General features: G+C 35.1%; 1 protein-coding gene across 1 annotated transcript in view; it reads left to right on the top strand.

Moving 5' to 3' along the window:
- The window catches only part of LOC129751690 (G protein alpha i subunit), an 89,786-nt gene that overhangs the window by 23,258 nt on the left and 42,536 nt on the right, over window positions 1-23,992 (top strand). The gene's annotated exons all lie outside the window — the stretch shown is intronic.

Here is a 23,992-nt window from a genome sequence, read left to right as displayed (position 1 = left end):
GTATTTTTTTAAATTTAGCATTTTTGGCTGCATATTTGAAAGCGATTTTACTGTAGGATGAAAATAATAAAAATACAAAAAACTGCCTTACATAGCCAATTAGTATGTTGATTTATATAAACTTGGAAAAAATATTTCATGAAATTATCGTAAACCTTAGAAAACAAAGACTTCCATTTTTGAACACTTTTCAATGGATTCAGATATTTTATTTTGAAATGGTTATAACTTTTTCCATGAATTACTAAGCTTCTTTTCATGTTAGCAAAAAATAAAGCTTAAGAATATGCAAAACCATTCATTAAAGACAATCTGCATTTCAAGCTTATTTGAATTTTCAGGATGAATTTATATGCATTCTCCCATTCAAATTTCCATGCAAAATTGAACCGCGTTGCGCTATTTCAGAAATCAACCAATTCATCTCAAAGTTTACACTGATGCTTGATGACCCAAAAGACATCGAAAAAACATAAACTATTTTCCGAAACTCTTTGAAAAGTTGATATATCAACGGTTGTATCCAATCTTGGGAAATAAAATTTCATCATGTCAACAAGGATTTTCTAAGAGAAGCTCGGTGGTAACAAACCTTTGCGAGTTCACTACCCGCGTTCTGGATTGGATGGTGAAAGGATTTCAAGTAGACTGCATTAAAACGGACATGTCGAAAACTTTCGATGTAGCAGGAATAAAAAAAAATCTGGAAGCATCATCGAATGTTGGTATAGGAGGAAATATCCTTCATTAGATAAAATCCTATTTAAAGAGTAGGCCTCAATATGTTTCCGTAAATTCGGCTGTATCTGCATTCTATAAAGCGTTCTCTGGAGTGCCGCAAGGTAGCCACTTGGGTCCACTTCTCTTTATTTTGTTAATGAACAATTTACCTGACTTTCTAAACGATTCATTCGTTCTGATCTACGCTGATGATGTGAAGTTATTTTTAAGCGTAGAAAAGATGGAAGATTGTAAGAAACAACGCGTTCTCTGCTTTCGTGAAAGGAGTTACCAGCGTATTGGACTAAGGCGTCACTTTGGATTCCGGATTAAGTATCAGAAACCACATCAATAACTTGGTATCGAATGGACTTGCACTTTTCGGTTTAGTGCGTCGCTTTGCTGGGAAATTGGAAGATTCATATACCATCGAGAGCCTGTATGTCAGTTCAGTGAGATCTAGATTTAATTTCGCGAATATAGTCTGGTGGCCAATATACAATACTAGCTGATCCCATACGAACTCCGTTTCGCTTTGAACTTGGAATATGTCAGGAACAGTTTGTATGAAAGTAAATTCCCGAAAATTTTCCAGATGCACTTTCGAATTCACTGTAATAGTTGCAAAAATATTGGACGATTATTTTTTCTGTCGTCTGCTACTAAATTTGAAACAAAAAGGACGACCCCTGTCGTCGACCCCATGGCAAAACATTTGACATCTGAAATCGATTGACCGTCCCCGAAAACTACTGTGTGCAAATTTTCATCCCAATCCGATGTATAATAACGACGATATTGCAAAAATATTGAAAGGTTAATATGGACGACCACTTTGGCGGCCCCTTACGCTGAATTTAATACCTGAAATCCATTGCTCGTCCCTCAAAACTCTCGAGTACCAATTTTCATCTGAACCCGATGTATAATAACGACAATATCGCATTAACAGTGAATAGTTAATATGGACGACCCCTTTGGCTGACCCTGACTTTAATTTTTAAAAGTGACATAAATTGTTTGTCCCTAATAACTCCTATTATGTGCAAATTTTCATCCCAATCTGATGTCAATATCACTAAGATATTGAATACATATGTGCAAATTTTGCTCCCAATCCGATGTCAATATCACTTAGATATTGAATATTTGATATGGACGACCCCTTTTGCCGGCCCCTTACACAGAATTTGACACCTCAAATCGATTGCACGTCACTCAAAACTATCGTAGACTAATTTTCAGCTGAATACGATGTATAATAACGTCAATATCGCAAAAACAGCGAACAGTTAATATGGACGACCCCTTTAGCTGACCCCTTAGACACACCTTGACACCTGAAATCGTTTGCCCGTCTTTCAAAACACTCATTGAATTCAAGATCTTTTTTATACTGATGTAGCGTTTTGCTTCATATTTTTAAGAAAAAATACAGATAAATTTATTCGTCACGGTTTCAAAGGAATTCTCGATTTTTTCCTGTAACCCGGATCATTAGGCGGCGCACACCTTCTTCGTCCATCATTTAAGCTATCAGGTCTTCATCTGATTGATGTCTTTGACAACCTTTCCCTTTGCCTTGAGTCTTCTCATCATGATTGTCCAGTATTTCTCAATAGGGCGGAACTGGGGGCAGATGGGTGAGTTAAGGTTTTTTTTTGGAACAAACTGGACCTCACTCTCTGCACACCATTCTTGAACACCTTTAATGTAATGACAGCTTGCCAAATCAGGCCAAAACATTACGGGATGGTCGTGGGATCGAATGAACGGCAAAATTCGTTTCCACACTCTTTTTGGTTTAGTTCCGACGTCATTACCTTATTTACAACAAAAACTTCCGTTTTTTTGCCACAGCTGTAAATGCCCTGCTAAATCATAAATTTTCGTGCAAATTTGTCGGCTAAAAAAAATTTAAATTTGGCTGGAACATCCCCCGAGCCGTTGCCTGGTAAAATTTTTGACCTAGGATTTAGCCTCGACATAGAAGACACCCGCAAAACTTGGTCAGCACCTGGTCGTATAGCTTCCGAAAACGGATTTTGCCACACTATTCTGTTTTATGGTTCGATTTGGCTGTTTGCTAGCTCGATACGACGTGGTTCCTTCCCGGAGTCAAATTCCTCCGTTTGATAACGCGCCATACGGTTAAAATAACTGTGCACAATTTTTTCCCTTCTTTCGGCTTCCATGTTGATTGTTTACAAAGTACAGTCGATTTGCGGATAAAAAATACTTACGTGAAGCTAAAAAAAATTCCCGATACGTGGGCACCAAAAACTTCCAAATCTGCCCACCAGGAGAGCCACAATTTGAGCAAAAATTTGTTCCAATTCTAAAGGAAGTAAGCTATACTTGACTTGACTTTAAAATTGTTCAAGTTGTTTCGTATTTCATTCAGTTTTTATAAGAGAACTCGCTCATCACTCTCCTTTCTTTCTAGAAGAGTTGTTTTATTTATATGTAAAGCCTTTTACTTTGTCAAAGTCAAAAAGTATTTGTCTCCAACTTAAGGCAATCAATAAAAATAGTTTTATTTGTATTATATTTTTGTGTAGTTTACCTTACTAAAAAATCCAATGAACAAAAATATGTACAAAAGCCTTTTTGCCAAAGCGGAAAGTTCTTTTTAAAAAGATTTTTTTCTATTGTATGTCCAACTTGATGGAAAATATTTCAAGTATGTTTCGCATGAGAAACAGACCCCTTTTCTTTGTCAGGGTTTTAGCAGATCTTTAGATCCTTTAAACATAGATAAACCGATAAGTTTTGAACTCCTTTACAATTTCTGATTAGGAATCCTTCTTTCGAAACGTCACTAAAAAAAAATGACATAAAGTAAAATAGGAAGCACATATCAAGTTATTGTCAAAGTTCTTGCATTATGCAGTTACGATCCCGATTCAAAAATGCTTATAAACTGGGTGTCAGCCAATATCGTCGTCGTCGTTGTCGTTTGCTCTCCAGAACCGGGCCAAGAAATTGCTCCTCGGGGTTGAGTGAGCTCCCCTCTTTTTGTGTAACTACACTTGAATGGCAGCAGTAGTTCATTCAGTTTGGATCAGTGACTAATGCACTAACTAAAGCGGGGTTTGCGATGTCGATTTATATGTACACTGGCACAGCTCGGCGCGAGTGATATTGCCAATCATAAAATTGATGAGTGGAATGCTGGCTGGCTGGCTGACGTGACGCGATGACACATGTGAATGGGATGAGGCAAGGGTACGTTCCGATTTTTTTTACGGTCAGTGCACTCTATTGGTTCTAGTTTAGTACCCAAAGCTCTTCAAGCAGATTTGGGTTTATTTGCTCTGTTTACTGGTCTAGAATCCCAATAAGAATATCATAAAAAAGCCGGTTATTGACTACATTCCAGAAAAGCATTTCGCTTAAATTGAAAAAAAATATTGCTCATTAACCAGCTGGCAGCTGATCATCTATTCTGATGTGCTGATATGAATGGAAACGATAATAAACGCTCGAGAGTGTGTGCGCCAATATATTAGACCGTGGATTTTGCTTCATTTTTTCTTATTCTATGACTTTTGCATTAACCTATTGGAATTTGCTTAACGTGCAATCCAGATTTATGTATATCCAAGCCGGGAATCGAGATTGATTTTTGACAATTATTTTTTTATTTTTCTATATCAACTAAAAAAATGCATCAAGATTTCTAACCGAGAACATTTCATGAAGGATGATTGTCTTTTCGATATTCTCTTAAATTCTCATTTACATTAAATGCTTTTATTTTGATTTTTCACGAATTCGGAAATCCTTTTGAAACCTTATTAACTATACTGCAAAGCTGAGGATCTAGCTTAGAAAGCATGACACTGCGATATTTGGTTATGTAGGTATGTACTTTATTTTTAATCGATAAAATGACAGCTTGGGTATTTGCGCTTCAATCAGTTCAAATGTGTTTGATTTTTGATAAAACGAAATGAGTTAATGGAACGACGATTCAGTTGCCGTGATATTTATTCGTAACCTAAACATTTTAAAAAGGCTTTAGTTGCTTGTCATTGCTATGTTTTTTTTTCAACCGACAGAAGGACGATCGTAAATATTAAAAAGAGAACAACTTTTGAATATCGATAATGCTTTTTTATTCTTGAAGTGTAAATCTTCTTTGTAACCGGAAGATACTGGGATCAAAATCGCTGTTTTTTTTCCTCTCTTCCAAACTTCCAATGTAAAGGGTGATACGGTCAAAATTTGGTCAAGGGAAAACGCGTGTAAATCGATGAAATCGTTTATTTAAAAAAATCAAATTAAATTTCTTTTTCAAGTTTGATCAGTATAAAATTCAGGAAAAATATTCAGTTAGGCTTCCGCTTTTTCAAATACGAATTGCCGGGCCTTACGCTTAAACCCTGCCATCAGATTTTGTACAGACACCCTGTCCACCTTCTTCGCCGCAGAGAACCAGTTTGCCTTGAACTGCTGCTCGTCCTTAGCAGTTTTTTTTGGTCTTCTTTAGGTTCCGCTTGACAATAGCCCAGTATTTCTCAATTGGGCGGAGCTCTGGCGTGTTGGGCGGGTTCTTGTCCTTGGGAACCACCTGCATGCTGTTGGCGGCGTACCACTCCATGGCCTTTTTACCGTAATGGCAAGATGCCAAATCCGGCCAAAACAGTACGGAACATCCGTGTTTCTTCAGGAAAGGCAGCAGACGTTTATTCAAAATTTCTTCGCGAACTTTGACAGTTTCATGTGCTTGAAAATATCTGCTACCTTTCCCCTTCCTTTTGCCGTATAAAACTCCTGTCCCGGAAGCTGCGTGTAGTCGGCTTTGACGTAGGTTTCGTCGTCCATTACCACGCAGTCAAACTTCGTCAGCATCGTCGTGTACAGCCTCCGGTATCGCGCTTTGGCCGTCGTATTTTGTTTATCATCGCGATTTGGAGTCACTACCTTCTTGTAAGTCGATAGCCCGGCTCGTTTTTTGGCTCGATGCACGGTTGTAGACGATACACCCAGCTTATTGGCGGCATCTCGGAGAGAGAGGTTAGGGTTTCGCTTGAAACTACCGGCAACTCTCTTTGTCGTCTCAGCGGCTTCCGGTTTTCGATTTCCTCCCGATCCAGACTTCCTGGCTGTCGACAAACGTTCCCCAAACACTTTAATTACATTTGTAATGGTTAATTTGGCAACTTTTAGCGATTTTGCCAGCTTTAGGTGCGATTAGCTCGGATTTTTGCGATACGCGAGCAAAGTTTTGATACGCTGCTCTTCTTCCTTGGACGGCATTTTGACAACTGAAGAGTGAATTCCAAAATCAAAATAGGAGCAACATTCTACACCCAAAATAATCTGCACGTAGCTGCTACGTGAAAAACTACATATTTTTTATCCAATTGATATTCACGTAACTTGTACGAATGAAATAAATAAACGCTCCCCTAATAGGAATTTTCGCTCTTTGAACATCACGTACAACTTACGTTAATTCCTAGTACGTTCAACATGTTATGAGGATGGAAGTTACGAAAAATTTGTTTAGCTATTAAATGATATTTGGATCTCTTCTACTAATTTTTAAGTATTTATTCTGGGCAGTAAAATGAAAATAAAATGAATTTATCGTAAATAAAATTTATTTTTATTATCTTTCGCCACACACTATACTTAATTCTCAATCTAAACAAAATGCGGGACCTTTGGCCGGCGAGTTGCTTTGTGGGATCCTGTAGAAAATAGAAAAAAAAAATCAATAATAAAAATAGAATTAATGATATTGATAAATAATTTACCTTGCATAATTTCGTTGCGTTTAACCCGGACATCCTACGATGGGACTCGAACCAAAGAACGAATGACCACCACCAGTTCCAACGAAAGGGCACTTGCAGTCACAGCGATTACTGAAAGATGTTAAATCAAAAATAAAATAGTTATAATTTAGTATCATTTGCACTTACCAGAAGACATATGCAAGATTCAAGACGATTGAAAACAAATTCCTTTGTCAACTGACAAAAACATTTTTAACGACGGCTAACAAAATCAACTGGCTGACAAATGCTTTTTCTAATAAGAATTTTCAACCATACGCTTGAGAAAAATGAAAAAATTGAATTCACTAAGACTTTACGTGAATTTCATGTGTCGTCTATGAGGAAGGAATGAAGGTATTACAAAATCATCATACAAAATCAAAATCAGATGCAACACAATCTTCGTTTACGTGAAAAATACCGTAGAATAAATTTCTAAATTATTTTGGGTGTACACACACACACACCTTCAAAATGAGGGGTGATTGGGTTTTTAAATGCAAAATTGAAAGAAATACGCCAAGTTGATATTGACCAAATTTTGACCGTATCACCCTTTAATTTGTATAAAGCAAACAAAATTTACAATTTGATAAGATTTCCAGTCATTTATAACAGATTTACTTCTAAATATTTACCCCAAACCAATCTCATTTGAAAATATGATTTGAATAACTGACTACCTATATAATTGGCAAAGTGACTTCGTTTGTGTATGAACAGGGGTCAGCATACGGATTTGAAGTTTTTATTAGACAGTCTTTGAAACCCTGTATAGAAATTATTTTTATTACTGTTTAGTTTTTCGAAAATAACATAATTAAAGCAATAATTCAAAAAAATGCAGTTGGCCCCTTAGGCACACAATGGGTAGCACCAATGCTGCTGCTGCAAAACTAATTCTTCATCTCACCAATCAGAGCAATTTTGCATTGGTTGATCTGTGTATCTTCCACGGGATGGAAATTGGTTGCAGCAGTTTTGCACTTTGAGACGCTAATAAGGTTTATTGTAACGTTTGTTTCCATCGTATCGTTTAAAAAATCTAACACTTCTGAAAATTTCCAATAAAAAAATATTTTAAAGCTGAACGTTAGCTAACATTCAGAAAACCTTACACTTTTTTTTAACAATTAGTGCTTGATTTTGGTTTCCACACGGCAAAAGCAATCCAAACTTTTCTTCACTTCGCTTCGTGAATCATCTGCCAAGAAGCATACTCACAAACGAATTGAAGAATTTTGTGAGGAATTGAGTTAGTTACCATGAACCTATGGATAAAAACAGAGTGATGATTGTTTGATGGTTACCGATAGTTACTTAATAAATAACAGGTCACTGAAGAGTGAAAAAAAAACCACAAACAGAGTATTCTTTGCTTAGGAATAGTTTGAATGAAGAGAAAAGCCTTTAAACGTAGGGGAAGAAATTCGTTGGCAACTATGATTAGAGCAAGTTCACTGGTGTTGGGAAAAAGGGGTAGAAATTTTGCACATTTTGAAAAGTTTTTCCACAACACGTAGGTATATCGCAAGATATACGTACATCTATGTTGACAGCAATCATCGTATAAGACGTCATAAAAAAGCGTATACCTACCAAAAGTAGAGGCGATATACGTACATGTTTTGATTATTTTCTGATTTACGACTTCGACAGCACCATATAAGATCGTATTACGATGTTTGATATACTTTGGTACTTTATGTTGCATTGATAGTTTGTTATACGTCACTTTAAACGAGTCGATCGCTACAAATTTACGATTCCGAGCGGTTTGAAATTAAAAATTACTGTTTATACGATGTGTATAGAACTCTTGTACGATTTGAATAAATCCGACGATCGATTGGCGATTTAAGTCACCCTTCATGCAAGGTGTATTGCAATGTTATACGATGTTCAGAGATTTGAACATCGATTGACAACATAAGTCACACTTTATACGAGGTGTGTTGTCCTCTTGAACGATATGAAGTAATTTGACATTCGATAGACTTTTCAAGCGACACTTTATGCGAGGTGTTATGCAGTTTAATGCGATGGGAACCACGAAACGATTTTATGAACCTCTGTATGTAGCATTTTAAGTGTAATATCGTGATGGAAATGCGATTCTAATAAGAAACAAAAATTATTTTTATGATTTATATTCTCACAAATATTTTGATACACTGAAATGTGCCTTGTATAATGTACGATATAATTAGGCTATTTGAAACTCGTGTTGGAACCTGATCTTGTCCCGTTGGCCGTCATCACCACCACCACTATCAGGGCTTCCTTCACCGTGTGCTGAACATTTTTTATGTCTTCTTCGTTGGATGCAGACCAGTTAGAATTTTCATTTTTGTGCTGGGAAAACTATTCCCGATGAGAGGCGAGTGCAGGGATCTCTACCCAACGATTGGTGCTTTTGAATAATTCCTGATGGTTGAAAGAAAATAGAAAAAAAAGTTAGTTACATATATTCACAACCATCAAAAAATGCCAATTAATCAACAGCTAAACTGCTTGGGAACAAGCTGTCAGAAACTATCGTCGTTATAAGTTTTTTTTAAATTTAACTATTAAAACTGAACCAAGCAATTGTTTGAGTTGTATAATTGCTTTTCAAATTTACCCTGACTTACACAGTTGTAAATTAAGATTTATGCCGCGTAGAACGTATGGTTGAGCAGCAATCATTTGCGACTTTCGTTGGTTAAATTCGACCGAATCCTTCTTAGAGCTTCTTATGAGATTCCTCCGCTCTTCTCTGTCGCATTATCTTCCCTGAGCTTATCGAATTTCGCATGGAACTGCGAAGAAGTAGAACGTTTGAATTATGATAAGAACATCAATAGATGGTTCCAATAACTCACCTTTTTTTTCATTTTCCTCCACTTCGTTCTTCTAAACGCGGACCACAAGCAATTCCCTAATTTCGTTATCCTTAACTGCCACCTATTCTTAAAGTCAGTAGAAATAGTCATGTTTAGGGAGGGGCCTCAAGTAACCATAAGAACTAAAGCTTTGCATTTTTAGAGCTTTATACCAGCATTCAAGTGCTAAAATATACTATATCAGCACATAAATTTATACCACTCTTTGGAAATGCAACTTGCATTTAATCAGCTTTGCACAATGCTTTTGAAATGCAACATAGCTCAAAATCAAAATGAAAAATGCTATATTTTCTTAGCATTAAATTTGCATTATTAAGCTTGCCTTAATGCTTTTTTGCACTATGTAAGCACTACAGTGGCATTAGGCCAAAGCACATTATCATTGATTGATGCTGAATTTATGTAAATTTAGGGCACCGGTTGCCAGAAATTTGATTCAAATAGGGCTTTTCTTCAAAGATTTAACGCGGACCCGATAGGTCCACAAGCAGAATTACTGAAAAATGTCCGGTTCATGGATGTCATGAGTTTGCTTCCAGGTCATCTTCACCCGAAAAAAAAACCATGTAAAAAAACCCGAGAGATCTCCTTAATATGCATAAGCGAATATCAACATAAGCCAAATTAATTATCATGGCAGAAAAAATTGAGCCAAAAAAAAAACGATTTTTTTTAATCACATGGTTGTACCTCATATCTTGAAAAAAAGCCTACTCATTTCGGATAACATTTAAACAGCTGATTTCTGCTGTGTGTTATTGTTTACAGTTCAACTTAAAACTCCGTGTATCGTGAGCTCCAGTTTTCTTAATTTTCGTGAAAATGATAAGCATTTTCCGCGGAAAAGCGCAAAAATATCCTGCACAAATGGTGTACTTTACCCAACATTTCGAGGAGTCCGTTAGCGAAAATGGAAGAAGTGAGCATTGGAGCGGTCCGGTGGACAAAACTTTGGACCGGAAAGTCATGCGTGCTTACGCAGTTTATGTTGGTGAGACTTTAACTGCTGTTATTTCTCTCAAGGACTGCTTTAAAGAAAGGTCCAATTTTCTCAAATATTTTGGAGTAAGCTTTGTCATAGGCGTAATTTTACAGGTTCCGAGCTTTAAAACCTCCTCTTCTAGGATTAAATTTCTTTCATGGGATTTTGTTTCCATTACTCAACAAATGATAATATTTGAGTGATTTATGTATTAATCAGCGACTGTAAAGGAAACTATTAATCAATCGTAAAGTCAATTTGACGCTGTTAACACCTAAATCTGTGATTTCAAAACGCACCGGACGTCAGTTTTCTTTCTTATCACTGAATAAGAGAAAAAAAATCATTGATTCTGAAATTAATTACGAAATTTTTGTAAACAATCTTCGTCTTGACTGCAACAAACGTACTGCGATGAGAGGAAGAAAAAAAAATAGGTGATAATCAGCTCGTTATCGGAAACAATTAGAATCCCATTGGGACTCACACATCGAAACCCAGCTATGAACTGGACAATAATCTACCGGCACCTCTTATCGGCACATTGTATTCAATTGTCCATCATTTGTGCCCCGTCTTTTCTTCAGAACGAAAGGCAGCCGGCATGGCCTTTCGGTGACCTTTTTCCACTTTACTTCGATCCCGTTTAACATACACATATGCCCGTCATCAGCAGCAGCCGACTCGCGAATGCGAAACTGGAACGGCGTATGTGATATTTACTTTCGAAAGCTGAATCCTTCGACAAAATAAGCTTCAGGATAATTATTCTCCTGTTTTGTAAATCATGGTATCAGTAGTAGATATGTGATTTTTCAACAAATTTTGATTGAACATTCGTCTCGCGTAATGTTTACACCACATTTACAACTTGCCATTGTGCTCCATATTGGCACCCTTAATTGCAAAATAAGTGAATGAAACTTCTGAATGATTTGCAATCACTACCAGTAGTAGAACGTTCTGCTCGTTTTTGCGAGTCTCGAGCGTTTTTCTTAACAAGCTTTTTTATTCCAAATCCCATAAACATCGGCTTATTGTATGTTACGTTTGGATGTTGTTTTTCAATCAAAACCAAAGGGAGAGAAAAACAATGTTAGCTTGTGCATTATGATTTGTTGGATCTTTTTTTTGTGTTGTTGTGTTGGTTAAAAACCATGAATATAAGCCCCTTGTTCAACAGCTATAATTAATATTTTACATCACCATCTGCCTTCGATTCTGCTGACCAACCACCAACAACGTGGCGCTGAAATCCTGTTATCAGGCAAAGGTCCAGCACAATTAATTCCACCTGTTCTTGCTCTTGTGCTTTGCCAGGTATGTAGAAGGAGCACTTAACAGGCGATGAGACGTTCCGGTAAGATTGATTGATTAAATTTATGCTTATGTCTGCTGATGGTCTAACGGTTGAGGTTCTAGTTTGCAAAAAGCGGAGGAAGCAAACGATTAGGTGTCTAGCATTTTCTCCTGAAGATCTGGAAGTGACAACGGAGCTTTGAATAATTAAGTTTCTGATTCGATGTCAACAATACTGAATGTTAAAATTCAGCCTTCAAACATAGATTTCTCCCTGAGTTAAAAAAAACCATAACGTTTCCCAAAAACGATTTTCAATTTATACTAATTTCCGTTTTTCAGCATTTCAGAAAATGCTCCAGGAACACTTTTAAACCTAATTTCGAATACCTGATGGTTGTGTTTTACAAGTTCTTTAAAAAACATTCATAAAACACCTAGAAGGGTAAGAAGACTTTTCTAGAAGACATTTTTCGTTGTAAATGGTTTTCTAAAGCTAACGAACTCAAAAATCCTCAGAGAAGATTTAAGAAACCCTATTCTCAAACAATAGCTGTCTTGTATTAGAATAAGGATGAGTACGAAAAAATCAATCAATCAATTCAATTTGATTCATTGTCCAAAATTTGCCTCTCTGCAGCCCTCAGTTCTCCGAAATAGTAAATTTTTCCTCGTATAGTTTTTTTTCTAATAGCTTTAATAAACCCTTTTAAGACTTGTTTAAACAAAAAGCACAAAACTTAAAGCCAAAAATACTCGAAAATCTCATGACTTTAAAAACTCTGTAAAGTCAAAAGGAATCATAGAGTTTTTTTTTATCTTCCAATTACACTTTTTTAACCCTTTTTTTTAGAAGAGTGAAGTAGGCCTTGGTGCAATGAGCAGCAAGATTTTTTTCCTCTAATAAAATTCTTAAAATTTATTCGATGTGTTGTGATAAATTGTGAAAAATTATAGATCGTGTAGAATTCAATGTGCATCACTAGCAACCTGCTATCGGTTAGTTCTGACCATTCTGTCAACGTTCCGGATTTGTGGAAATCTCTGAGGAAGATAAAGAAGAGATTACGGCTTTCCAACTTCCAAGCTCTGCCGGAAAATGTATTTTATGAAAAGCTAAGTATTTTTTATCTTTTTAAATCCTTTTTAATCTAATAATATTTATGATGAATATAACAAGAAACATTGAAGGGATAATCACATTCGCGTTACGAAATCTAAAAATAAATTATTTTTATTTTGATGCCTAATGTCTTAGAAATGCATAAAACGTTGAGATCTGATGCTATATCGAGAAAAAAAATTTGGCCAAAAATCAACCTTCTGGGACTTTTTCGGAAAACCAGCCGCCCACTCCTAAAAAGTCGATTTTTGGCCAATTTTTTGGCTTGATTTTTGGATTAAATTTTTGAAATCTTAAAGTCGATTTGTGACTAAAAAAACGAAATAACACTAGATTTAGACGTTTTATGCAGTTTTAAGTCGTTTGACATAAAAATTAAAATTTTGATTTTTCCGATTTCCTTGGTGCTTTGCAACACCTACAAATCAAGTTATTTTTTTATCGAAAAATTTAATAAAATCAAGAATACAAAAGGTGAAATAACTCTTTTCTTCCAAAATTTAGTTTTTTGGTCTTGTAATCTTTCGGATACTTGATTTTTTTTCGAAATTTTCAAAAAATACTTCAAACTTTATTTATTTCCCCCTTCAGGTTTTTTTGAAAATTTCGAAGGGGGGGTGACAAAAAAAGAAATTTATATTTGTTCCAGCCTAATTGATAGAAATAATCTTGATCTTGATTGATAATCTAAGTTGTCTAGAATCTCGACGTAACTTGAAGGTTTGTAGCACTGATCGCACTTAAAAATCAATTAGAACAAAAATTCGATCATTTGCTGGCTATTTTTTTGTCAAATTTTGCAGGTTCGCAATACCGAGACGGTAGGTGGCGAACCTTTTTTCTAATGCCCTGTAAGAAAAATGTACTTGTTTAGCCCGATTTTATCGTATGAGTTGCCTATTTATTTTGCAAGTTGGATGGCTTTTTCTAACTGAGATAGCATTTATTCAAATCGATCAATGCGCACTCTGGAATCGATATTGCGTGTTGTTGGAAAAATTACCAACAAAGAAAATCGAGTGTCCAGTCAGTGTAGTCAGTGACTTGTAGGATGATGGAGTCACCCTTTGGAAAAAAGAAGGGTTCTTAAACTTAACAAATAAACACTTCAAATAAAAAAAAATCGCTCCTTTTAGAAGCGGGAGGAGTATTCAAATATAGGCAATTTTGAACATAATCAAAAAGGTTGCTAATTTTTTTGAAAACAATATGACATTGGTTTTTTTTTAAGTATATGTATTTTCCATTTATTGAATATGAGGGTCTTCATTTATGAAAATGGGAAGCGTCTATCAATATAATATATCATCAAATTTTGTTAAAGCTTTTTTGTCAATTCAAAACATCATCTCATCATAACAAAACATCTACGTTTATCAATTTTAACCAAAATTCTTCGAAGATTGTTTAGATTTTGTCAATTCTAGTTAATATTTTATGGGACCCCTTTTTAGATTTCGAAGGTTTTGAAAGTATTATAGAAACCATTCCCAGTCTTCAAAACGACTACACATCAAATTTCACATTTGTCGGTTGAGAAATTCCCGAAAATTGTTCGAATTGTGTCAAATTTTTGTTAATTTTGTATGGGAGTACCCCCTTTTTGGATTCGAAGAGGTTTGAAAGTATTATAAAAACCATACACGGTCTTCAAAATGGCTACACACCAAGTTGCGCGTTGACTGGTGCTCCTGAGAATTGTTCCAATTGAGTAAAATTGTTATTAATTTTGTATGGGAGCCCCCCCTTTATTAAGTCGGAGGGGTTTGTAAGTACAAACCCCGTTCGTTTTTGGCAACACGCCCGTAAATTTTATTTTTTTTTTTTTGTTTCGATTATAGTCGTTTTACCATCATTATGGCATTCGCGACTTTATCAACGTTACAGTTGGCGAATCGTTATTGAAAAACTTATCCGGTACAACTGTGTTCGATGTTTACTCTTGGGCTCGAACTCGCGGACATCTGCTCAGGAGGCAACAGACTTGCCAACTGAGCTATATCACAAGCCCTATAAATTTGATGTTGTCATATAATAATAAGCTTTATAATAAGTTCGTGAGCCACCCCAGCCAACAAAATCTAAAGAAAAAAAGTTCGTGAGCCCTTCCCACTTTGGAAGAGGGAAAGGATGGAGAATCCATGCCAACAAAACATACATTATGGCAAAATTTATTTATTTATTAAGTCAAACTATGTAGACTACATGAATGCACTCATGAAACTTACAACACTGATAAATCATTTCACACATTTTGTAAAATATTCCACACATTATCGGCAAATATATGGAGCTGTCAAACCGTTTTGTAATTTTTACACACCATGCAGATTCGAAATTTGCACATTATCCGGATCAGTCTTTATAAAATAAAAGTAAACTTCGTCGAAAAATTTATACGGCGTCGTAACAAATCGGAGGAAAGTTGGTTGTTATTCAAACTTTAAACATCAACCTAATAATTTATTATGATCCTTTTTTTCTAGATTTCGGATTCAGCCCGCTGATTGCTGACGGTGCCAATGGAGAAATAGTTTGGCAAAAACTAAAGAGGAGTTTCCCCATAAACCGATAAATGATGAAAATCTTGAGTTTAATGAATAAAAGAACTTTTAAAAACCAGCAGCATTCTATCCGGTTCCAATCATTCATTAAAATAGCGGCCCTCTTCCATATTTCTTGATTTTACACATTTTCCTTTCTAAGAACTTCATTATTTCACACATTTTCCCATTTGAAACGCTTTTTGCATAATGTGTGAAACGCTCAAATTTCGTTTCATATGCGGTGTTTCACAAAAATGTGCAGCAGTACCTTCACACATTTAATGTGTTGGTCTACTTATTTCCAAAATGTGTGAAATTTCACACACACATTATTTTGTCAGTGAAAAGCAAAATAAAAATTTCAGATTTTGAAAAACCAATTTAAAGATCAAGTTTTACTAAATAAGATGAAATCATCTCCAGCAGCAATTCTCATTTTAAATGGATGTTTACCTACAAAAAGAATTAAAATATTTTTTAAAAATTTTGTTAATTTTCGAAAGGTGTAGCAAAGAACACCGAGTTAGCTTGTTAACTTATAAATCTTCTTTCATTGAGTTTTCAACATTCTCAGTGAACTAGGAATGAAGATACCGATATTTAAGTAGAGGTAGTGGAAATGAAGATAACCTCAAAAATTAGCCGTAAGATGGTCAAATATCATGTTATTATCTCATAATTTGGCTAATCTTCACTAAAATAAGTACATGCTTTTTAGTAGAGATGTACCGAATATTCGGTCGGCCGAATATTCGGCGCCGAATACCGCCGAAAAACCGTTAAGCCGAATATTCGGCTCACCGAATAGTTGAGCTAAGTATTCGGCCGAATAGGCCGAATACGCCGAATATCTACTACAGTCTTGTAAATTTTTCAATTTTTTTCGGATAATTTATAAAATATCCAAAAGTGATGCTGTAAAAGCCACACAATCATTGAAAACTTATGGTTTCAGCAGTTATTTACGAGGAAGAATGACTTTAAGTGTGTTAAATTCCTATAAAAAAAGGAAAAACATGGTTTCAGTAAAACATCTAAGGTGTATCCGCGAATCTTTCACTGAAGATCGTGCAGGAGAATGCTGAACGGTATCGTTTTATACTTTGATTATAGTTTATTCCAGATTTTCTGGATTTTTCTGGCTTGCTCATAAATCCAGTTAAGAATCCATATAAGCCAAATCTGGCCGGGATGTCCAGATATTGTTTAAAACTTTCCGAGTTTTGCTCGGGTTTATTCAGATTATTTGCTTAATCAAATAAAAAACTCAAAATCCTCTTTAAAATTTTTTAAACTTTGTGTTCAATAACGATTTTTCAAATATTTCAAAATGTACATAAATTTTGCTCTTTTTGATTTTTTTTTCAAAAATCATCCTGAATGCCTGACCGTGTGGATACGTGTTGTTGATAGTATGGTATGCTTAAAGTTAAAGATCATCTATTTTTTCAACAACTATTTTGAAGATATCTTACTCAAACTCGACCTTCATCTAATTCAATATCAGAGATGCAATTTCAAAAAGCTTGGAATCTGTTTCGACACGTTTTATCCCAGATTTCACAGGAGCGCAATCTCTTTGGTGATAAACGCCCTAGAAGCGACGAGTCATCTGATGTCTTTTCAGTTTTTTGTTATTGGTGACATTTTAAAAATCTGAAAGACCCCTACTCAAAAAATATCTTGTAATACATCATCCGATAATATCATATGGTTGAAAATTATCGACTAAAAACATGAGGGGTATTAATATGGAAGAAATAGAAAGCATTGAAATAAGCGCTTAAGTTTTTTTTTAAATCAATGGAACATTCGACCGAATATTCGGCCGAATATTCATTTGGCCGAATAGTTGAAAAGGTCAATATTCGGTATTCGGCCGTTCGCCGAATACCACTATTCGGTACATCTCTACTTCTTAGTATCTGGCCAAATTTTATCAAAATCAATTACGGCGATCAAAATTTAAAGCGGTTTGAGTACGAGGTCGGTTTAGGGGTAGGCGATTTCATTTCCTACGTCAACCTTTTTCTGGTATGCCTCATGTTTGTATAAAAGTAGTAGAAAAAATATGTTTTGTTGGAAAGACAAGTGATGTGAAACCTTTTCTGGCGGTTCCAAGTTACAGTTTAATACAAAAATAAATTGATTTCTCCAAAAAACAAAAACTACATATAGTAATTGCTTTGACAGTGCTATGTTTACCAGAAAAATCTGTCATCAAATGCACCGGAGGGAGGTCTAATAAATGCGCAACCCCTTCCGTTATTTCCTATCCTGCACATGACTTAATTCAACTGGTTCATTCTAGCTAGTAACACCAGAACCACACAATGTGCAATGTGATACCGGTTGTTGTTAATGGATGGGTTGTGGTGTGTGGTCTGGTGTGGTGTCGAACAAATTGCTCTACAACTGTCCAGTTTACCCCCGACAGGCAGCCAGGGAAGGCCAAATGGCACGAACAACGATCTGGCATCGCAGTCGGTCTCCCTAAAAGCTTTGTTCTGCGGCCAATTACTCTATCGCACACGTCCATCTATTAGCTGGCAGCTTTACATCTCCCCCTCCTCATCCTCATTTTATTGGTAGTAACTACTGCTAGGGGTCAATGGGGGATCTAAATATATACAATAACAAACAGAAAGAGACTTTATGACAACCCCAACGGTTGACAACAATAATCCTGTCGAATAATTTTGCACATAACATTTGTTTGCAAACGATTGCCCTTTTCTGATGTCCAACAATTCGACATTTGTTACCAACTTTAGTATTTTATGTTTACATCTTTGGTTGAACTAATGGAACCCAAACGTTCCTAATCTTTACCTACATAATTCGAAAAATGTTACTGGTTAATTAAAAGGCCCAGATTATGCGCCTCAAATAGCAAACCGAAAGCACCTTAACCATTAGGCAATCCAACACAACCTTGGAAAACGAGACGCGATTAAAGAGACATTGCTGATGCTGCGTTGATGATTGTCGGTTTCTTTCGTTTCCTCTGGGTTTGGTTTGGTTTGGTTTCGTTTGTTGGAGCTTTGATTAGGAACGGCAACCGAAATAACAATTAGGTTTCGTAACAGTGCGAAAACTGTGGAAACAAAATAATCTTTGCAGTCTGTCTTCGTGCGATATTTGCCGGTATGGTTTTCCTACCCGATTTTTGTGAATAAGAAAAAAAAATAGTGATGGAGTTCGAATTTACGAGATGTAGATTGAAAAATTTGGCACAAATATATTTTTTCAACATATTAAATTGCGCCCATTCGAGAAGGGTTCTATCCAGTTCACAAACTATTTGACTTGAGCCACACTCAAATGGGCTTTTTCCCTCCACAAGAGACACTCGTCCAACAGCCAGCTGAGCCTTAAAACAAAGAAAAATAAATTCTAAGTTTAAAAAAATGGACTAAGTAATTTAAAAAAAACCCCTTTAAAACCCTGAAGTGGGGTCCTGAAGTGTCAATTTGACGCTCCTGACTTCTGACTAAACTCGCTTTATCTCTTTTGTTTGCTAAGCGATTTAGATAAAATTTATAGTTTTGGAAAACTTGTAGTCAGAGTTGTTGGAAATTGACAACGTTTAAAAGGGCTACTGGTTTTTTTTTCAATCATCATCACTTTCCAAAACTACAACTAGGCACTGAGTCACTTTCAGCCATCATATCCACGAGTTTTGTAATAACTGATGTCCTTGTGTTCGTTTATTAATTCAGAAGTCCACTAGTTTTGTCCGAGGTTTGATTTGAACCTCAAGCAGGCGGTTGCAACCCGTGGAAGTTGTCAGTGTTGGGGGTGAGCATCAGGGTGAGTGTAGCAACTAGCAACCATATATTTGTATCGTCCCGGGTGACGATTTTGTTTGTTTACTAAGAAATGTATGCCAGCGTGCCAGTGGAGAAAACGAAAACGCTAATAGTAGGGGAGAGTGGGGATACTTGATCCCATTTTCTTATTTTCACCATATCTTTTTGGAAAAATTTAGCAACTCGCCGTCTTTGACATTTTCTGACAGCTTGTAACTTCAAGTTTCTATCCTCCAAAAATTAGAACGATACTTGAACCCGTTGATGAACTAGAAGCATTTTCGTGGGAGTAGAAAAATTGCGATTTTTCTGAAGTTAGGGGAGACTTGATCTTTTATTCAGGAAGCCCTAATCCTTGTAAAAAAATCAAACAAAACCCGAAGATAGAATGTTAATTGACTATTTTGGTCATGTTTGTTCTCATTTCGCAATTTATAGCAGACATAAGAAGAAAATTCTATAACTTTGTCTAAACGCTAATAACGTTGCATACTTAAAGGCGCTATTTTTTATAATTAAGAGAAAATTAATTTTTTTGCGCTTTTCTTCAGACAATTGTTTGATAAATATTAGTTTTTGTATAAATATTAGTAATTTCGTAATCAGCAACCATAACGATCAATCCAGAAGAAGAATATGCCGTTTGGAAGGGGGATCAATTGTACCCATAATCAACATTTTAGAAAACTTGAAATTAGAAAAGTTGAGAGTTTTCCATTGCTTTGAAAATATGGCATTATGAAGTTCATTTTACGCTCGAACGATTGATACATTGGAACAAATATTTTTTTCATAATTTTCCCATGTAAGGAATATTTTAAAGTGATGAAAAAAGATTTTCAAGTTACATTTTGTGAAGTTTTTTAAACAAAGTTCAATTACTCAAACAATTATTTTGTTAAATTTTTTTTTTAACCACAAGCATTGTTATTTTGCTCATTTTGGCACATTTTTCTAGAACATTTGATCTTTGTAAGACATTCCAGTTTCGAGATATAGCTTAGGAATCAAGTATCCCCAGGGATCAAGTATCCTCACTCTCCCCTAAACATTAAATATCATTGGTTTCCATTGAGATGGTAGTCTGCTAAAATTTCGCCGGTTGTTTATAAAAGGAAGTTTCAAATCAGTAAAATTTGGTTTATTTTTGAAGATTGTCAGTAAACAATTTAATTTCAAAATGTTAAAACATATATATTTTTAAGGTGCGTAAACAAACACCTCTCTTGATATAATCAAAGCATTTAGAAACAAATGGTTTCGCTTCATGTGAAAGTTCAACTTTTCCCCTTTGTCTATGTAAAGTTGTAGCGTTATTTTTCTATATGTATCTACCGTAAAACAAAGTAACATTGATCACCGAGGTAATTTTGATCAACATGAAATTTATCCAAATAATCATCAATAACTAAGTCTAAAGTTAAATATATCAAAACTTTTTTCTACGTTTTAAACCCTATAAGTTGAGTTTCAAATTGGAAAAAAACTTGGTATGTTTTTTTAATTTCAAATTTGAGCAAAAATATAATTTAAAAAACTTTAAATATCTATTTTTTAAAGGCTCTCAAACAAACACCCTTACTGATGAAAACAAAGCGTTTAGAAGCAAACAGGTTGGTTTATGTTTTTGTTTTTGATATTTGAAAAATGGGGACATATTCCAAGAGTAAGCCAATCTAGGACGAAAGGCTAGAAACCCTATAAAAAGGTAAAGTTTGAAGAAAAAAATAAAAGGGGAAAAGTGGATCACATTGTTTTTTTTTTGGACCGCGAAGAAATCTAAACCAAGAAACACAGAAATTCAGAAGGTGTTTTGTATGTTTTATTATCATGAAAACTCGTTCAAACTGTCAAAACGGAGACTTATCAATGTTACCCCAAAGCTTAAAATTTTGAACAGAAACGAGATCGATTTTCAAATAAAATTTAAAGTAGTCTTATTAATTTCTGCAACCATGTTTTACATTCATAGGAGTCAGTACTGGTTTTAAAAAAAATGAAACATGCCACATTCCCCTTAACAGAAAAAATAATCGTAAAATATTGAAAAAAGTAATCAATCTTACCCCGGATTACGGTATGTATGTTTTATCCATCAGTGGCTGGTAGTTCTTTCGTCCAGAGTCGGTACGGAAAGTCTCGATCGTACATTCAAATATTGTTCATGCTTAACTCATCAACAATATTATGCAGCACTACCAAAGGGTCCGTTACCACTGGCTTGGAACTGGTTTGACTCATCTTACTCCCTTCCAACCGTTCGAAAAAAATAAAGAATTTGAAAAGGTATCTTAGTAACTTACTCATTATTCCGAATTTGTCGAGATACTTCGACAGGCTTGAACCCTGGCTCGTATGATGTCCTGGCCAACCCTCCCACAAATCCCCAATAACAGAGTTTAGCTATTAAATATTCTATCATTGCATAGTTTTTCCTCATGTTTGAATCTTACTTTGAAACAATTCCAAATTAATAAGAATTTTGGAAGAAATAAAATGTAAAAAAAGTACTTAGCTGAATTTTCTGAATCTTGATATACGCCGATTAAAAAAAAAAATCTACACAGTAACATCGTAATCCATGTACTGTTGAGCAGGATAGCTAGATTCCTTAAGTATACTACTCCGTTACAAGCATATGTATTAGTGAGCCAACCAAAAAACAGTTATAGAAATTCCACATAAATGTATGAAAATTTAAAAAATATTAGTTCTCTAGAAAAACTACTTGTTTTAAAATTCTACAAAAAATATAAGAATGTTCACGAAAGTATCTAATTATTTAATATTAGGCGCTTATGTAGAAGGAAAAAAGTATTTTTACGTGGATTTTTTATCAAGTTAAACAAATTGCTTTTCGCCAAATTCACTGTAACTGATTTTTTTTAATTTTCCAAGATATAAAATAAAGTATCATTCATAACAAGTTGTACGTCTCGGTGGTCGAGTGGTTAGCGTGGTAAGACGGTAATCGCTGGTCCACTGATGGCATGGGTTCGATTCCCATCTCGGTACTGGGTGTTAAATGTTAATCTTAAGTTGTCCACGTCATTTATTCAGTCTGTAAAGCCTAAATCGGCTAAGACGGTGTATGTCTTTTAACAAGTCAAGTTTTTAGCATATTTTTACAACTATTTTGAAAAAAAAATGCTTTCCGAAATTCAAATATTTAGCTGCAATACACTAAGGTTTTTTTACGTTGTATGAATTCCGTCATTAACGTATTATGGCATATTTTCGCTCAAAAACGTGTTGATTCGCGAGAGCCGTGTAGAAGAATCGTATCCAAAAAACCTTAGTGTACTGCTAAATTTCCAGAAAAAAACTGTCTCGTAGTCAGAATATTGAAAGCTTTCGAACATAAATTTTACTTATTGCTGCACAAGTTATTTCAATGAATGCGATTGATTACCAATAAGAACAATAAGACCCATCAATTTTCCATAAATTGTAATTTTGTTTCAAATCCCATGCAAATCGTTCAAAATTTCATAACTATTTTAGACCCTGCGTTTACACGACTATGTCGATCGACGTTAAGCGCAATGTTATACCTTACATTTTTTACCTTTTTTTCATTGCAATGTAAGGTTCCGCTCATATATGCTTTTTCCGAAAACCACAATTTCTCGAATTATTTTCTTTTTCCGGTGATCACACATGCAAAACATTAGAAAAAACTCATAACATTGTGGAAATCACGATTCCCTACCAGCGCTGGAAATTTACTTTTTTTCTTAAACCTCAACATTTTTGTTCCTGTCACAAAAAGCACAATCAGGGAACTTTAGTAAAATTAGTGAAAGATTTCCCTTTTCGTCACGATTTGAAAGGATCCGAAATTCAAATCGACTGAGATTCCTTTATCTTGCACTTTGCAGAACGTGCATTTTCTTCTCAGATCTACACAAATGCAACTTAGAATCCAGTATTGAACGTCATAGTTGGGAACCTAAATAAAAATTGACATTGAATAAATACGCCGATCATAACTCGATTGCGGTGAAAGAATTCACTGCCCTGTCAAACTTATTAAAACTGTTGTCAAACTTATTAAAATTTTATCATGAAGGTTGTAGTATCTTCAACCTCTAGCTTCGACAATCGAACTAATAATAATCTTAAATTGACAGAAGATAAATTGTATCGAAAAAAACATGTCTACTTAGAGCAAGTTCACTGGTGTTGGGGGAAAGTGGTAGACATTTTGACATTTTGAAAATTTTACCATGCAAAAATGTTCTCAAGATCTTTGGGCGTTGTATTTTTTTTACAACACTGTTTCTATTTCAGCCGAATGTGATAGAAATATTGCTATTTTCGCATCACAGCATGCGAAAATACAACACGTGTTGTAAAAAAACTAGAAGGCCACAGATCTTGAAAATGTTTTTGCATGGCAAAATTTTCAAAATGTGCCGTAAGTGTCGAAATTTCTACCACTCTTTCCCAACACCAGTGAACTTGCTCTTAGATACTACATTCTCTCCCTTTTTCTATTAGTTTTGGAATAGATATTCGGAAAACAAATTTTGTTTCCTTTGTTTTCCATAACCCTATAGCCAAACTCTGTTTTCCCACAATTTTTCCAGCTTGCGACTTGTTTAACATTTGTGTAATTCAGTTCATTAAAAAAAAGTTGGAAAATTAAAAATTGCTCTCAGACGTATGATTTTCTTTCAAACAGAGCCGAATTTTTTAGCAACAATTAAATGAACTTTCTGTAGCGATTTAAGTAGTGAATCCAACTATAATAAACATCGAGCATGAGCACGATTCACGCTTTCCTTATTGTTTTTTTATTATTTGTGGGAAAATTTCGAGTTTTCC

The sequence above is a fragment of the Uranotaenia lowii genome, chromosome 3 (assembly GCF_029784155.1).
Source record: "Uranotaenia lowii strain MFRU-FL chromosome 3, ASM2978415v1, whole genome shotgun sequence".
NCBI classification, from domain to species: domain Eukaryota; kingdom Metazoa; phylum Arthropoda; class Insecta; order Diptera; family Culicidae; genus Uranotaenia; species Uranotaenia lowii.
The sequence above is the reverse complement of the archived record's forward strand: the minus strand, read 5'-3'. Positions and strand labels throughout refer to the sequence as shown.